Source organism: Gopherus flavomarginatus, chromosome 1 (genome assembly GCF_025201925.1).
Source record: "Gopherus flavomarginatus isolate rGopFla2 chromosome 1, rGopFla2.mat.asm, whole genome shotgun sequence".
Taxonomy (NCBI): domain Eukaryota; kingdom Metazoa; phylum Chordata; order Testudines; family Testudinidae; genus Gopherus; species Gopherus flavomarginatus.
In genome coordinates, this window is record NC_066617.1 from 173775291 (window position 1) to 173793477 (window position 18187).

The window sequence follows — 18187 nt, forward strand, 5'->3', positions numbered from 1 at the left end:
GTTCAATGTTGATAAATGTCAAATAATGCAGATTGGAAGAAAAAATTTAAACTACTCGTACATATTGCAGTGTACTACATTAACTGTATCAACTCAATAAAGACCTCTGGTCAATGTGCAACTGAAGTAAAAAACAAACAAACAAACAAAAAAACCCCAAGGTGTTAGGAGATGCAAGGAATGGGAATCAATGGTATTGCCTCATGTGCAGCACTGGTCACCCCATCTCAAAAAGGACATTGCAGAATTGAAGGGAATTGAAAATAATTAGAGGTATGAAAAGACTCTGATATGAAGAGAGATTGAAAAGATTGGGATTGTTCACCGAAGAGGGGGCATGATAAAATATATATAAATTAATAAATGGTCTAACGAAGGTAAATAGTAGATTCTATTATCTGTGTATTATTAGCCAAGGGATGTTACATGAAAATAAAGTGTGATAAATTCAAAACTGATCGAGAGAGACTTTTTCAGACAACACATAATTTGACTGTGGAACACATTGCAACATGATAATATTGAGACCAAGAATGCAGTAAGACTGAAAGAGGAATATGACATTTATATAGATAATGACAATAGCCAGAGCTGTTATAGTGCATGCTAACAAATAATTGTGGAATGGAGAAAAAACTTCATGCTTCAGGGCAGGGCCGGCTCTACAGTTTTCTCCACCCCAAGCAGCGCACCGAATTGCTGCCCCAGGCGGCGGGGGCAGTCCGTGTGCCCTTAGGGCAGCAGGCACGTTTCCGCGGCAGCTGCAATTCAGCGGCAGCTTCTATGTTTAGCTGAAGCCACCGCGGACAGCTAAACATAGAAGCTGCTGCCGAATTGCCGCCACCGCGGAAACGCTTGTGCCGTCCTAACGGCACACGGACTGCCCCCGCCACCTGGGGTGGCAATTCGGAGCGCTGCCTGGGGGCAAAACAACAGGGGCTGCCACCCCTTGCAGAATGCCGCCCCAAGCACTAGCTTGGAATGCTGGTGCCTGGAGCCGGCCCTGCTTCAGGGTTAAAACCAATCTCTATTGTAGTTTAGGATGAGACCTTAATGGTGTCAGATTATCCCATGTCTGCCTACTGTAGTGTTCCTCTGAATCACCTGATCCTGTATGGAGTCTATGCCTCATTTTGACTGTGGTGCTTTTCTCTGTGCTCTTGCCATAAGATCAAGAGCATCAAGAACATGTGGTGACTGCAGAGAGGGAAAACAGAAGGAGGTATTAAAAAATAAATCAATGATTTGTTTAGCATGTATCACATACACAAAAACTACATTAGAAGAACATTATTAAGATTGCAAAGTCAAGCACTCTGAAGTTAGGAAATGGCAGAATTAAGCATGCCTGTGCAATCTTAATTTGGCTTCCTTGTGCCAATAGAGGAAAATGGGAGATGGGGGGGAGCACCCACAGCATTGCAAGCAAACATAGATAAATGTTGAACCAACCCAAACTGTTGTGTATCAACATTTCCAAATCAACATTTTTTTTTAATTCTCCATCCTGCAAAAAATGTCAATAGTTCAGCTTTTCATCCCAATTTGAGATGGAAAACAAATGTTAAAATAGGAATGTATTGTGGAATAGAAATTTTTGGACCATCTGTGTTCCCAAACTCTAATCCTTGGTCCTCGGGGAGCAGGCTTATTCACATGGTGCTAAACTGTACTAAAAGATTAAATGCTTTCCATGTAAGCAGTTGCTGTAATTACCACAAGGATGTTACATGATCATGAATGAGAGGGAAGGACTCTGGGTCAGTCAAGGCATCCTCAATCCTAAAGGCATTAAAATGTGCTGCATGCTATGAGCAAGTATGAAAACCACTGCCTTTATACCATGAGAGGCCATCGTTTCACACTGTATGAGAGGCAAAAGCCTGCCTTTGTGAGTCAACACCACTATTTCTAGCATCCTCTGGTTTTGTAGGTGAACGTCTTCCATCCAGCCAAGACTGATTACTAAACATGGGAAATCTGATGCTAGAAATGGTGGTGCTGACTCATAAAGGCATGCCAGCTGGAAAACTGGCACACACAAAAATCACCACAGGAAGGAAGAAATCGGAGAGCCAAACAACTTGAGAATGAGGCACCTCAAAGACTAGGCTAAGAGAAGGCTTTCATTGCAATAGCTGTCATTTCGATGAGTTCTGATTCAAGCTTTCCCCATCCTATCTGGTTTCTTCTTTCCTTCAGGGTTTCTGGGTTTACAGACCATAGACTCTTAACCAAGTTCCCTAGCTGATGTAAATTAGCATCACTCCTTTTGTCTTCAGTGGAGCTGCACCAATTTATGCCAGCTTGGCCAATCTCGCTCTCTTGGTTTAAATGGATTATGCTGCTGAGGATCCATGGAAAAAGAAGGCTAGGTGGGCTTAGAAAAACATTTTTAAATAAGCAGGCCTAATCTAATTCACCTAATGGCAGAATTAACATTCCCTCTGAATGTCCCTGTTCATTCCCTCTGAAGTACCTGGTGTTGGCCACTGTAAGAAGACAGAATATTGGGCAAGATGACCTTTTGGCTTGACCCAGTATGGCTATTCTCTAGACCTCAGTTTTCCCATATGTAAAATGGGGAGAATGATACTGACCGCCTTTATAAAGCACTTTGCGGTCTCTTGATGAAAAGTGCTCTATAAGAGCTAAGTAGTAGTATTCCCTCACAGGGGTTCTTCCACTGACTCTTTCTTTAATTAGGAGAGGCATGTAGAGCTGGGAAGAAGACTCTTAGTTACCATACTCCTTACACTCACTTTTATTCCTTACACTAATTGGGCCAAATTCTGCCAGAGATTCTCATGTGCAACCCCAATTACTGTGATAGGCTTGTACTGACTGTAAATCATGGCAGAGTTTGGCCCTTAGGGTGTAAACTCCCTCGTGACCCAGTCAGGAGGTAACTTTTTCTTTCTTACGATCAGAATTAAGTTGATTGGAGCCCTAGCAGTCTGAAGAGAAACATCATCTGCTGCTTTCAGACAGAGAGCAAGTGCCAGCAATTCCCTGGAGTGTACTGTGATTATTTTTTTTGGGGGGGGGGAACTTACTTTTTTAAAACTGACAACAAATATGATTTTATTTTGGCTTTTTGACTCCCCAGCTCCAATTCCTTGGCCCCCGTAAGTCTGGCAGCTTTTACAGCAGGTTGTTATCTCAAATATTGGGGAAGTAGAAAGAGAAATGTTTGGAAAGTCCCTTTTTAAAGGATGTACTGATATGTACTGTTATGGTTTTATTTAATTACTTATATTTTGTTTTACTCTTTCTGACTGTCAGAGATAAGACTGCAATTTAACGTCTTTCTGCAACTGTGCTTCCTTGCAAGCTCTGACCTGCTGTGCAAGCTATTGTATCAGACAATTACCAGTGTTGTGTTACCAAGGAATTTCCCATGTCTAGTCAGGTTGCACAATCTCTCCTAAAAATGTTCTGGGGGTGGGGGCTAAGGGCTGGAGTCAAGAAATATTGTTTTGCATGATGCATCTTAAATTTTGCCCTGATCCTCCCCCTTCCTCCACTCTTGCTGCCTCTTTGAAAATAAAGACCATGTTACTCATACATCATAATTGCCTGTCCCTTCACCCCTACAATAACCCTCTTCCTTTGTAAATCACAAGAGGGAATGTCTCTGACTTCTTAAGAGGGATTTATAATACAAGTTTTTCCATTCCCTTGTTAGACTACCATGGGTAGTGTTACTGTAAACCAATTAACTGCAGAGCATCTGTGAACTGATGGCCACAAACTAGAATGACTTAACCAGTTAGAGAGGTCTTCCACTCTGAGTCTGGACTCACTGGACCAAATTCAGACCTGTGTAAAGCAGGTTCAGGTCAACAAACACCAGCATTGCATCACTCTCTGATGCCTGCCTGAATTTAGCCAGGTGTATGTGCGCCTGACATATTACTATAGCTGGACTGGGACTTTGGTGGTCCCTAAAAAGCAGGCATACTAGTTGAGGCAAAAGCATGCTTCTCCTTGGTTAAACCACTAGTAACCTTGCTATGAACCATCTGAGCACTGGAAGTCTGGATGTCATAGGAATAGGGCAGGATTTCTTACTGGCAAGGCTCTACTTAAGTTAGTTATAATGGCCCGACCATTTCATTTTCTCCTCCCACTTAAAAAAAAAAGACTCACTCTTTCCTGCCTCCTTTTTCCTCTTCCCTTTCTTCTGCTTACTCTTACTTTCCATGCTTTCCCATGGGAGGCTATTCTATGCTCTGCTGAAGAGAACTTTTCTGTTCCTGCTCCCACTATAGAGTGAGACAGGGAGGCAAGAATACTGCAGCCTCAGGAACAGGAAGGGTGCTGCAGCCTCTGCCACTTCCTAGGGTAGAAGCAAGTCTGCACCAGGACTCAAGCTATTTGAGGAAAGCTTTTCCTAGAGATTTGTAAAGGAAAGACTTTCACTTATTAAATCAGATGGGGCACTGAGGCCATAGAGGGCAGTAAGAGCTGTGGAAATTGCAGTAGTAATATGGAAAATGGGAGAGTGGGTCATAACTGTTTGAAGGGGCAAGAGTGATCCTAGAAAAAGGAGATGCTGAAATGTCATGTGGGGACAATAAGCTTGAGGCATCCAGATTGCAGCTGTTAGGGTATTGTTCCCCAGGCCTTCAGGGAGAAAAATATTGATCCCAGGGAGAATGAAGATGGAGGTGTAGATCTTTCAGGAATGAGATAGTAGAAGACTTGGATGTGCCTGTGAGAGATCAGCTATAGCCGAGGGCTGCAGCAGATGGTTTGGGATCAAGGGAACCCCACTACTTTCTCACCATCTCTAAGATTTTTAGAGTACTACACAAACAGATAGAATGCAATTCTAGACCTAGAAGGAGAATGAAACACCATAAAAAGAGCATCAAGGCTCAAAAACATGTAGAGAAGTGATTTACACTTTTATAAAAAGGTTGACCAGATTGAACTAAGACAGATGCTCAAGGAGGGACACATTGGGAAAAGGGGCTGAGCAACCCAGCAGCTAGAGCATAGCTTACTCTCAGGGAAAGGCTCCTGGTCTACACTACGCGTTTAAACTGATTTTAGCAGCGTTAAAACGATTTAACTGCGCACCTGTCCACAGTACGATGCACTTTATATCGATATAAAGGGCTCTTTAAATAGGTTTCTGTACTCCTCCCCAAAGAGAGGAGTAGCGCTAAAATTGGTATTACCATGTCGAATTAGGGTTAGTGTGGCCACAAATCGACAGTATTGGCCTCCGGGCGGTATCCCACAGTGCACCACTGTGACCGCTCTGGACAGCAATCTCAACTCGGATGCAGTGGCCAGGTAAACAGGAAAAGCTCTGCGAACTTTTGAATTTCATTTCCTGTTTGCCCAGCGTGGAGCTCTGACCAGCACGGGTGGCGATGCAGTCCCAAATCCAAAAAGAGCTCCAGCATGGACCGTACAGGAGATACTGGATCTGATCGCTGTATGGGGAGACAAATCTGTTCTATCAGAGCTCCATTACAGAAGACGAAATGCCAAAGCGTTTGAAAAAAGTCTTCAGGCTACACAGTGCTGCATGACAAGTGTAACGGAAAGCCAAAGAATCAAATGGACGCTTATGGAGGGAGGGAGGGGGTACTGAGAACTCCAGCTATCCCACAGTCCACAGCAGTCTCCGAAAAGTATTTGCATTCTTGGCTGAGGTCCCCGTACCTGTAGGTTCAGACACATTGTCCAGCATGGTTCAGGGTATAGCTCATCAATTTACTCCCTCCCCCCACCACGTGAAAGAAAAGGGAAAGAAATCATTTCTTGACTTTTTTCAATGTCACCCTATGTCTACTGAATGCTGGTGGTAGACGCGATGCTGCGGCAGTGAAGAGCAGTATCCGCTCTTCTCCCCTTCCCAGTGGCAGATGGTACAATATGACTGCTATCTGTCGTCACCATCAGCCCGTGAGTGCTCTTGGCTGGCCTCAGGTGAGGCTGGCCGCAGGTACCTGAGTAAAAATAGGAATGATTCCTGGTCATTCCCAGTAGATGGGACAGAACGGTTGGTAACTGTCCTCATCATAGCAACTGGGGGCTGAGCTCCATCAGCCCCCTCCCTTTCCTGTGTAAAGAAAAGATTCTGTACTGCCTGGACTATCATAGCAGCGGGATGCTGGGCTCCTCTCCTCCGCACCGCTTAATGTCCTGCCTGGACTGTCATAGCACGGGGAGGCTGCCTCCCCCTCATTTTATCTCACTAACAAGTCACTGTTTCTTATTCCTGCATTCTTTATAACTTCATGACACAAATGGGGTGGACACTGCCACAGTAGCCCAGGATGGTTGGGGAGGAGAGAAGCAACGGGTGGAGTTGTTGCAGGGGTATCCCCCGTGAACGGCATGCAGCTCGTCATTTCTGAGGGATCTGACATGGAGCAGCTGTGCTCTCTGATACACTGGTTCTCTAGTACACTTGCCCCATATTCTAGGCAGGACTGACTCTATTTTTAGATACTATAAAGGAGGGATTGACTCAGGGAGTCATTCCCATTTTTGCCTTTGCGCCCCCGGCCAACCTCAGCCAGGGGCACTCATGATAGTAGCAGATAGTACAGAACGACAGATAATCATCATCTTAGTGCCAATTTACAATGGCAGCAGACGGTACAGAACAACTGATAACCATCTCTGCTATTATGCAAAAGCAAACGAATGCCGCTGAGTAGCGCTGCAGTAACGTCTCTGTCAGCGGCATCCAGTACACATACAGTGACAGTAAAAAAAAAGCTTAACGGTCTCCATGGTTGCCATGCTATGGCGTCTGCCAGGGCAATCCAGGGAAAAACGGCTCGAAATGATTGTCTGCCGTTGTTTTGCCGGAGGAAGGAATGAGTGATGACATTTACCCAGAATCACCCGCAACAATTATTTTAGCCCCATCAGGCACTGGGATCTCAACCCAGAATTCCAAGGGGCGGAGGAGACTGCAGGAACTATGGGATAGCTACGGAATAGCTACCCACAGTGCTACGCTCCAGAAATCGACGCTAGCCTCGGACCATGGATGCACACTACCGAATTAATCTGCTTAGTGTGGCCACGTGCACTCGACTTTATACAATCTGTTTTACAAAACCAGTTTATGTAAAATCGGACTAATCCCGTAGCGTAGACATACCCTTAGAGTTGGTCTCAGGTATCACCAGGGCACCCATTATTATACGTTCACTTTAGTGGTAGTTTGTAAAATGCAATAAATATGAGAGTTAAACAATCTGGACTTTTTACTGGTATAATTAAGAATGTTATTGCTGTATCCATGTTATGTCTTTACCTTCTTTGGTTATGCCCATATGCAAGGGATTGAGTTCTGGATGGTTGACTTTTTTTTTAAGAATTTGATATTCTCCCACTTCTGTCCTTAGGTTAAAAATAAATTAAACAAAACAGAAACTTGGAGGAAAGAGACATCAGTGCTGAAATACTTGGCTTTGTTTCTTACAAGTTATTCTGGATCAGAGAAGTCTGAATCCTGATAGGAGAAAGACACACAGTTCTACTTATCTCATGAGAAAATCTACAGTTAAAACTGTCCAAGTTTAGAAAGGAATCAAAAATAAAGTGTCCACAGAGGATGAGGAGGAGAGGCACAGACAGCAAAGAGACAAAGTAGTCAATAGACTTTCCCTAGCAGGTGACTTATTGAGAGGATCTTTGGGACAGAATTTGCACTTTCTTTCAAATCACAAACATTTGCTTTTAAAAAGTCTTCATGTGTTTTTCATTGGAAACTTGAACATGTTAGGATGGAGTAGCTAGGAATTGTGAATGGTCTTTCATCTTCACAGTTCTTTTTTAATCTCAAGATAATTAATGACAAGTTACTTTGAAATAGCTGATATTTGTATAGGCTAGTCTGGACACTCTCTAAGGACTTGTTAACATATGGAGCTATTTAGGAATAGCTGTTGAGGAACAGATATTCCTGAATAATTCCAAATGTGAACACTCTTATTCTGGAATAGGAGTGCCTGGTTCCTGTTTAGTTCTTTGGTTCAAGTTGAACAGGATGAGGCACTCCTATTCCAGCATAAAAGTGTTCAAACTTGGAATTATTCAAGCGTAACTATTATGCTTTAAATGTATACATCTGTTTCATGTACTGCATGCTGAGTAATAACATGCAAGGACTCCATGCTTGTAGTGGCGGCGTTAGGCACCTATAACCCAAACAATTGCAGGGGGCTCTGAGGCAGCAAAAGAGTCCCCTGAAAGCCAGATCAGGCCCATGAGGGTCTTCCTTTTGCCCACTGTATGTCCGCTGTTCCATCTCCTCCCTGCTAGGGGGTCCGCTGTGAGGACTGCCCCTCTCCCCAGCTCGGGCTTCTGATGGCTCTGGCACCTGCCTGGTCCTAGCTTCAGCATTCCCAGGTTGAACCACCTTTAAGTGCCACTCCCCAGCCCTACCCACCAGCGTGGTGGATGCTCTGCAGCTAGAAAGCACAAGAATTGGAGCTCCCACTGCATGGTTGTAAAATTCAATTGGCTCTTTATTAACAGAACTATTTACAGAGATTCTGCAACTTTATTAAGCCCTGTGCACACCATCTGGCTTCCTGATGCTTTCTCCTTACTCTTCCCTCTTGCAACCTGTGCTTCTCCCTCCAGGTTCCATGCAGGTTGCTACAGTACCAAACCTTAATCCTAATAAACTTTTCAAGTGTAGACTAGTCCTAAGGCTGCGCGTTCACTGCCCAAAAAAGGGTATTTTTATAGCAACATAACTCATGCATATGGGCAATCTCGCCGTAAAATCTTAGTGAATATAAGTCACTGTAGTCACCTTCATGGTGTAGCTAGGCAAGCTCAACCATGGATAGGGGTTATAGCATCAACTTCACCTAGCTACAGCAGTAAAAAATTACCCATGCCTCATCTGCACTAGGGTTATACAGTAAGATAACTAACCTGAAATAGTTATGTGCATGAATAGGGGAAAAAAAACACGATTTTTGGCAGGGAATAGCCTAAATGCTTTTGCAGGGCTACAGCTATCTGCAGTTTACCCTAGCTGATAAACTACCACCATTTCACGAGTGTCCAGACTAGCCTTTACAAAAACATTAATTACCTCAAGTTAACTGACAATCAGTTAACTGAAAGTAAAGTCTTGAGTATAGAAATAATGTGTTTTGAATATGGCCATATCAGTAGACAGTAGTGACTGAAAGCTGTCATCGTCTGAGAGCTATTGAATGACCTAACCAAAATATATCCATTACCTCAGGTTGGTAATTGGTTCTTAGGGATGCAGGGTCCACAGCGTAACTTGCTCTCAGCAGCGAGGGCAAGGATAGAACATGCTGTAGAATGGAGCTTTGAAGGGAGTCCCCCTAAGTGAGGAATGAGGCATGTGGGGAGGGGAGCAGCGTAAGGGGATTCCCAGTGCTTCTGCCTATGCTGTATCTCTTCCTTGGCTAAAACAAAGGCTATTCAGTCTGCTAGGCTGGCACCTTCCACTAACCCTAAAATCACTTCAAAATTCAGAAAATGAGAGAAGATTTCTAAACCGAACGCACTTGGCAGAATTAACCAAGTGTGCTATGTGTGGGGATTCCTGTGTAAACCAATAAAACCCCAAGTGAAAATTGCAGGCTTTAAAAATGTCTTTGCAACATTTGAAAACTGCTTGTTAAAAGGATCCAAATAACCTGGATTCTTACACATTTGCTTCTCTCTGGAGCACATATCTCTGGAAACACAGCCCTGAAGGACAAAGCAGTGAGGGAGGTGAGCGAGTGTGACTTTTCATATAACTGAAGGAAAGCAGTTCTTTAAGCACCATTTTAAAAAAAAAATAGACTGTTGAATAATTGCAGTTAACTCATGCGGTTAACTCAAAAATTAATTGTGATTAAAAAATTAATCACTACTTTAATCGCACTGTTAAACAGAATACTAATTGAAATGTATTAAATATTTTTGGATGTTTTTCTACATTTTCAAATATATTGATTTCAACTACAGCACAGAATACAAAGTGTACAGTGCCCATTTTATATTTTTCATTGCAAATGTTTGCACTATAAAAATGATAAAAGAAATAGTATTTTTCAATTCACCTCATGTAAGTACTGTAGTGATTCTCTTTATCATGAAAGTGCAACTTACAAATGTAGATTTTTTTTTCTTACATAACTGCAATCTAAAACAAAATAAAACAAATGTATCAGAGGGGTAGCCGTGTTAGTCTGGATCTGTAAAAGCAGCAAAGAGTCCTGTGGCACCTTATAGACTAACAGACATTTTGGAGCATGAGCTTTCGTGGGTGAATACCCACTTTGTCGGATGCACGTGATGGAAATTTTCAGGGGCAGGTATATATTTGCAAGCAAGAAGCAGGCTAGCGATAACAAGGTTAGTTCAATCAGGGAGGATGAGGCCCTCTTCTAGCAGCTTAGGTGTGAAAACCAAGGGAGGAGAAACTGGTTTTATAGTTGGCAGGTCATTCACAGTCTTTGTTTAATCCTGAGCTGATGGTGTCAAATTTGGAGATGAACTGAAGCTCAGCAGTTTCTCTTTGAAGTCTGGTCCTGAAGTTTTTTTGCTGCAGCATGGCCACTTTAAGATCTGCTATGGTGTGGCCAGGGAGGTTGAAGTGTTCTCCTACAGGTTTTTGTATATTGCCATTCCTAATATCTGATTTTTGTCCATTTATCCTTTTCCTTAGAGACTGTCCAGTTTGGCCGATTTACATAGCAGAGGGGCATTGGTCACCAATGCATTGTAGTTTCCTCAGGAAATCAGTGGTGTCATGGAGATAGCTGGGAGTGCTGGTGGCATAGGGTCTGAGCAGGGTCTGAGGCTGGCCAACTTCGAAAAGCCAGTCTCAGGCAAAGGAAGGGTTTATACCTATGACCTGTAACAAAAAACAGTAACAACCAAGGAATAATATGATAATTGGCATACAGAAGAAAGATGGGGCTTTGAGAAAAGGCTAAAGCAATCACTCTCTGGAAGGTAAAAGGAAACCAGGCTGGGTCCTAAGAACTTCTTGGCTATCTAAAATAATACAAATTGGATCTTTTCTATCATCTCAGGCATTGGCACTCTCACTGAAGGACTGTCTGGATATGTGGACTCTTTGCTCAGACCGTATGCCACCAGCACTCCCAGCTATCTCCGTGACACCACTGATTTCTTGAGAAAACTACAATGCATTGGTGACCTTCCAGAAAACACCATCCTCACCACCATGGATGTAGAGGCTCTCTACACAAACATCCCACACACAGATGGAATACAACCTGTCTGGAACAGTATCCATGATGATCCACAGCACAACTGGTTGCTGAGCTCTGTGCCTTTATCTTCACACACAACTATTTCAAATTTGAGGACAAAATATACCTCCAGACCTGTGGCACTACTATGGGCACCAGCATGGCCCCACAATATGCCAACATTTTTATGGTTGACTTGGAACAATGCTTCCTCAGCTCTCGTCCACTCACGCCCCTTCTCTACCTACGCTACATTGATGACATCTTCATCATCTGGACCCATGGGAAGGAGACTTGGAAAAATTCCACCACAATTTCAACAGCTTCCACCCCACCATCAACCTCAGCCTAGACCAATCTACACGGGAGGTCCACTTCCTAGACACCACGGTGCAAATAAGTGATGGTCACATTAATACCACCCTATACCGAAAACCTACTGACCACTATGCCTACCTTCATGCCTCAAGCTTCCATCCCGGGCACACCAGACGATCTATTGTCTACAGCCAAGCACCGAGGTACAACCGCATCTGCTCTAACCCCTCAGACAGAGACCAACATCTACAAAATCTCCACCAAGCATTCTCAAAAATACAATACCCGCATGAGGAAATAAGGAAACGGATCAACAGAGCCAGACGTGTACCCAGAAGCCTCCTACTGAAAGAGAAACCCAAGAAAGAAACCAACAGGACTCCACTGGCCATTACATACAGTCCTCAGCTAAAACCTCTCCAACGCATCATCAGGGATCTACAACCCATCCTGGACAATGATCCCACACTTTCACAGGCCTTGGGTGGCAGGCCAGTCCTCACCCACAGACAACCTACCAACCTGAAGCATATTCTCACCAGTCATTTCACACCGCACCATAGTAACTCTAACTGAGGAACCAATCCATGCAACAAACCTCAATGCCAACTCTGCCCACATATCTACACCAGCGACACCATCACAGGACCTAACCAGATCAGCCACCATCTGGTTTACACCAGGATCTACACCATATTGGTTTACACCAATATATACCACCATTATTGGTTCATTCACCTGCACGTCCACCAATGTAATGTATGCCATCATATGCCAACAATGTCCCTCTGCTACGTACATCGGCCAAACTGGACAGTCTCTACGGAAAAAGATAAATGGACAAAAATCAGATATTAGGAATAGCAATATACAAAAACCTGTAGGAGAACACTTCAACCTCCCTGGCCACACCATAACAAATATTAAGGTGGCCATGCTGCAGCAAAAAAACTTCAGGACCAGACTTCAAAGAGAAACTGCTGAGCTTCAGTTCAGCTGTAAATTTGACACCATCAGCTCAGGATTAAACAAAGACTGAGAATGGCTTGCCAACTATAAAACCAGTTTCTCCTCCCTTGGTTTTCACACCTAAGCTGCTAGAAGAGGGCCTCATCCTCCCTGATTGAACTAACCTCATTATCTCTAGCCTGCTTCTTGCTTGCAAATATATACCTGCCCCGGGAAATTTCCACTACATGCATCCGACGAAGTGGGTATTCACCCACAAAAGCTCACACTCCAAAAAGTCTGTTAGTCTATAAGGTGCCACAGGACTCTTTGCTGCTAAAACAAATGTAAATCTTTAGAGCCTACAAGTCCACTCAGTCCTACTTCTCATTTAGCCAACTGCTAAGACAAGCAAGTTTGTTTATATTTAAGGGAGATAATGCTGCCTGCTTCTTATTTACAATGTCATCTGAAACTGAGAGCAGGTGTTCACATGGCACTGTTGTAGCTGGCATTTCAAGGTATTTATGTGTCACATATGCTAAATATTCGTATGCTCCTTCATGCTTCAGCCACCATTCCAGAGGTCATTCTTCCATGCTGATGATGCTCGTTAAAAAAAACAAGTTAGTTAAATTTGTGACTGAACTCCTTGGGGGAGAATTGTGTATCCCCTGCTCTGTTCTACCCACATTCTGACATATATTTTATGTTATAGCAGTCTTGGATGATGACTAAGGCCTGGTCTACACTACTCGTTTAAACCAATTTTAGCAGCGTTAAACCGATTTAACCCTGCACCCATCCACACAACGATATCGATATAAAGGGCTCTTTAAACCGGTTTCTGTACTCCTCCCCGGCGAGAGGAGTAGCGCTGAAATCGGTATTGCCATGTCGGATTAGAGTTAGTGTGGCCGCAAATCGACGGTATTGGCCTCCAGGCGGTATCCCACAGTGCACCATTGTGACCGCTCTGGAAAGCCATCTGAACTCGGATGCACTGGCCAAGTAGACAGGAAAAGCCCCACGAACTTTTGAATTTCATTCTCTGTTTGGCCAGCGTGGAGAGCTCACCAGCACAGGTGACCACGCAGAGCTCATCAGCACAGGTAACAATGCAGTCCCCTGAGAATCGAAAAAGAGCTCCAGCATGGACCGCACGGAAGGTATTGGATCTGATCTCTATATGAGGAGAGGATTCCGTGCTAACAGAACTCCGTTGCAAAAGATGAAATGAAAAAACATTTGAAAAAATTTCCAAGGCCATGATGCAGAGAGGCCACACCAGGGACAAAGTACAGTGCCGTGTAACAATTAAGGAGCTCAGACAAGCCTACCAGAAAGTTAAGGAGCTCAGACAAGCCTACCAGAAAACCAAAGAAGCAAACGGAAGGTCCGGGGCAGGGCCGAAAACATTCCACTTCTACGCTGAGCTGCATGCAATTTTAGGGAGCTGCGCCACCACTACCCCACCCCTGTCTGTGGATTCCGAGGTGGGAGTGGTAATCTCAGTCATGGCTGAGGATTCTACGAATGGGGAAGATGAGGAGGAGGAAGAGGAGGACGAGCTTGCAGAGAGCACACAGCACTCCGTTAGCCCCAACAGCCAGGAGCTTTTTCTCACCCAAATGGAATTACCCTCCCAGGCCTCCCAAACCACTAGCCCAGACAGTGAAGCCATGGAAAGGACCTCTGGTGAGTGCACCTTTGTAAATATAAAACATGGTTTAAAAGCAAGCGTTTTTTAAAGATTAATTTGCCCTGAGGACTTTGGATGAATTCGCGGCCAGTACAGTTATTGGAAAAGTCTGTTCACATGTCTGGGGATGGAGCAGAAATCCTCCAGGGACATCTCCATGAAGCTCTCCTGGAGGTACTCCAAAAGCCTTTGCAGAAGGTTTCTGGGAAGGGCAGCCTTACTCCATCCTCCATGGTAGGACACTTGACCACGCCATGCAAGCAGCAAGTAATCTGGTATTATTGCATGACAAAGCCTAGCTGTGTATGGTCCCGGTGATTGCTGGCATTCAAGCAACATCCATTCTTTATCTCACTGTGTTATCCTCAGGAGAGTGATATCATTCATGGTAATCTGGTTGAAATTCAGGAATTTAACTAAGGGGACAGACATGGCCATTCCTACTGGGCTGTTTGCCTGTTGCTTAAAAGAAATCCTTCCTTGCAGGTAGCCAAGCAGGGGGAGGGAGTGGGGATTGGTGCTGAGCTTTTTCGCGTTTGACTAGCAAGGATCTTCCATGATACCAGCCACATGGTGGGGGGAGGGGTAAAGCGATCATCCCAGAGAATTGGATGGCGGGTGGTTTCTGCTGCTGCATGTTAACAGGAAAGAAGCAGCACTGAACGGGATCTGCTTGGTATTTGGGAAAGGAGGGCACTCTGTATATGAAGGCTGCAGAAGCGAAAAGACAATGCCTTACCATGGATGTATGCAAGCTGAATTCTGATGCCCGGACCTGCATCTGTGAGATCTGTAACACCAGAGCTGCAGGCACTCAATATTAAGATGCAAAATGCAACCTTGTAGTGAAATCACATGTGCTATGTAAGGTGAATAGTGTTGTTTACCGTGAAAGAGTATAAGCATTGTTCTGCAAAATGCATCTTTTTAAATACTTCTCTCCCTTTTTTCCCTCCCTCATGCAGCTGCAAATTTTTCAAGCCTCCTTACTCTGTCTCAAAGGCTATCTCAGATAAGGCGGCGGAAAAAAAAATGCGAGACGAAATGTTCTCGGAAATCATGGAAGTGACCCGCAATGAAAGAGCTCATCTGAATGAGTGGAAGGACGTGGTATCAAATTACAGGAAAGATGCCAGTGAACGTGAGGACAGAAGGGACCAATGTGAGGAGAGGAGGGACACTTGAAATGAGAGGTGACGGCAGGAAGATCAGAGATGTAGGCAGGAAGATCAGCGGTGGCGGGATGCAACTCTGGGGCTGCTGCATGATCAAACTGACATCCTCCGACGTCTGGTGGAGCATCAGGAACAGAAGCAGGATCACAGAGTGCCGCTGCAGCCCCTGTGTAACCACCCTCACCCCTGACCATGTTCCATATCTTCCTCACCCAGATGTGTAAGAACGCGTTGGGGAAGGCTTCGTGCACCCGCTCACTCCACCCCTGTGGACAGCCCAACCAAAAGGCTGTCATTACTCTGAAATTTTTTTAGTGGTCTTTTCCTTCCCTCCTATCCTCCTCCCAAACCACACCCGGGCTACCTTGTCAGTTCTCTCCCTCTTTTTATAATGAATTAATAAAGAATACATGATTTTTAAACGATAGTGACTTTATTTCCTTAGAAAGCAAGCTGGAATCGAAGTGGGAAGGTGGGTTGCTTACAGGGAATGAGTCAATCAAGGGGGGGAGTTCATCAAGGGAAAACAAACACAGCAGTCAGACCGTACTCTGGCCCTTGATGAAACTCATTTTCAAAACTTCTCTGATGCGCACCACTTCCTGGTGTGCTCTTCTAATTGCCCTTGGGTCTGGCTGCGCATAATCAGCAGCCAGGTGATTTGTCTCAGCCTCCCACCCCGCCATAAAGATCTCCCCCTTATCTCACAGAGATTGTGGAGCACACAGCAAGCAGCAATAACAATGGGGACATTGATGTGGCTGAGGTCAGAACGAGTCAGTAATGTGCACCAGAGCGCCTTTAAATGGCAAATGCACATTCTACCACCATTCTGCACTTGCTCAGCCTGTAGTCGAACAACTCCTGACTACTGTCCAGGCTGCCTGTGTATGGCTTCATGAGCCATGGCATCAAGGAGTAGGCTGGGTCCCCCCAGGATAACTACAGGCATTTCCACATCCCCAACTGTTATTTTCTGGTCTGGGAAGTAATTCCCTTGCTGGAGCCATTTAAACAGAGTAGTGTTCCTGAAGACGCAAGTGTCATGAACCCTTCCCGGCCATCCCATGTGGATGTTGGTGAAACGTCCCTTGTGATCCACCAGTGCTTGCAGCACCATTGAAAAGTACGTCTTGCAGTTTATGTACTGGGTGCCCTGGTGCTCCGGTGCCAAGATAGGGAAATGGGTTCCATCTATCGCCCCCACACAGTTAGGGAATCCTAATTGCAGCAAAGCCATCCACTATAACCTGCACATTTCCCAGAGTCACTACCTTTCGTAGCAGCAGCTTAATGATTGCTTTGGCTACTTGCATCATAGCAGCCCCCACAGTAGATTTGCCCACTCCAAATTGATTCCTGACTGACTGGTAGTGGTCTGGCGTTGCAAGCTTCCAGAGGGCTATTGCCACTCGCTTCTCAGTTGTGAGGGTTGCTCTCATCTTGGTATTCTGGCGTTTCAGGGCAGGGGAAAGCAAGTCACAAATTTCCATGAAAGTGCCCTTACGCATGTGAAAGTTTCGCAGCCACTGGGAATCGTTCCAAACCTGCAAAACTATGCGGTCCCACCAGTCTGTGCTTGTTTCCCGGGCCCAAAATCGGCGTTCAATGGCTAGAACCTGCCCCATTACCAGCAGGATCTCCAAAGCGCAGGGGCCCGCAGTTTGAGAGAATTCTGTGTCCTTGTCCTCATCACTCTCGTTGCCGCTCTGCTGTAGCCGCCTCCTCCTCGCCTGGCTTTGCAGGTTCCGGTTCAGCATAGACTGCACGAGAATGCACGGGGTGTTTACAATACCACGATTGCGGTCTTGAGCTGAGCAGGGTCCATGCTTTCTGTGCTATGGCGTTTCCACAGTTCACCCAGGAAGAAAGGCGCAAAATGGTTGTCTGCTGCTTTCAAGGTGGGAGGGGTGAGGCTGTACTCAGAACCACCCGCGACAATGTTTTTTGCCCCATCAGGCACTGGGATCTCAACCCAGAATTCCAAGGGGTGGGGGAGACTGTGGGAACTATGGGATAGCTACGGGATAGCTACCCACAGTGCAACGCTCCGGAAATCGACACTACTGTCGGTACATGGACGTGCACTGCCGAATTAATGTGTTTAGTGTGGCCGTGTGCACTCAACTTTATACAATCTGTTTTAAAAAAATGGTTTCTGTAAAATCGGAATAATCCCATAGTGTAGACATACCCTTAGCACATGTTCTTCATTTTAAGAACACTTTCACTGCAGATTTCACAAAACACAAAGAAGTTACCAATGTGAAATTTCTAAAGATACAGCACTTGACCCAAGGTTTAAGAATCTGAAGTGCCGTCCAAAATCTGATGGGAATGAGGTGTGGAGCATGCTTTCAGAAGTCTGAAAAGACCAACGCTCCAATTCAGAAACGGCAGAACCCAAACCACCAAAAAAGAAAATCAACCATCTGCTGGTGTCATCTGACTCAGATGATGAAAATGAACATGTGACTGGTCTGCACTGCTTTGGACTGTTATCGAGCAGAACCCATCATCAGCATGGATGCATGTCATCTGGAATGATGGTTGAAGTATGAAGGGATATATGAATCTTTAGCGCATTTGGCACGTAAATATCTTGCGATGCTGGCTACAACAATGCCATGTGAACGCCTGTTCTGACTTTCAGGTGACATTGTAAACAGGAAGTGGGCAACATTATCTCCTGCAAATGTGAATACACTTGTTTGTCTGAGCGATTGGCTGAACAAGAAGTAGGACTGAGTGGACATATAGGCTCTAAAGTTTTACATTGTTTTGTTTTTGAATGCAGCTAT